The 745-nt window shown below is 54.8% G+C and overlaps 1 protein-coding gene across 1 annotated transcript in view; it reads right to left on the bottom strand.

The window, feature by feature from the left end:
- SIGLEC15 (sialic acid binding Ig like lectin 15) overlaps positions 1 to 745 on the bottom strand; it is an 11,336-nt gene that overhangs the window by 879 nt on the left and 9,712 nt on the right. The gene's annotated exons all lie outside the window — the stretch shown is intronic.

The raw sequence follows: 745 nt of genomic DNA on the forward strand, positions 1-745 counted from the left end.
GGGGGTGGTGGGGATGCGGGGGTATGGGGGAAGAGCAAACTGTGGTCAGAGGGCACGCATGCGACAGGTAGGGTCAAGGGGTGTCCCTCCCTGTTCCCCTTTGGTTGCCCAGAAAGTTGGAGGAAGTTGGGGGATGCAAAAAGTAGGAGTGGGCACCCTCGTGCCAGCCTGCCCAGGTCCCAATACACGTGTGGCCTTGGGCAAGCTAGTCCACCGCTCTGTGCCTCAGTTTCTCTATGTATAAAATGGGGATCGCTTACCTTATGGGGTTGGTGAGAACGTTTGACAAGCTAATACGTGTGGGGGTACTTGGGCTAGGGCTTGGCCCATAGCAGATGCTCACTAAATGGCCGTTATTATTATGGGAGTGCAGGTTGGGGGCAGTCTCCTGGCGATTTCAAGGGCACCTCCCACAACCAGACAACTTCACGGAGAGCTAGAGCTGAGACCGATTCACTGAATCGTGGGCCTCTGTTGGGTAGGAGCCCACCCTGGGGAGAAACTGAAATGTACTCAGAGAGACAGCTCAGCCAGCCTACGTGCACGTGGGAAGTTCTTGGCAGAGTCAAACTCAAACCCAGAACTCCTGGACCCACCCATAGCAGGGGGCTCAAGATTTTTAAAAGCTCTACAGATAATTCTGATGGATAGCCAGGGCCGAGAATAATGCTCTAGGGAGGGGGACTCCAGTTCCCACATCTTTATACTTCAGGGTCTAGCAAAGTGCTAGGCACTGGGGGTGGGG

Source organism: Pteropus alecto, unplaced genomic scaffold (assembly GCF_000325575.1).
Source record: "Pteropus alecto unplaced genomic scaffold, ASM32557v1 scaffold146, whole genome shotgun sequence".
Classification (NCBI taxonomy): domain Eukaryota; kingdom Metazoa; phylum Chordata; class Mammalia; order Chiroptera; family Pteropodidae; genus Pteropus; species Pteropus alecto.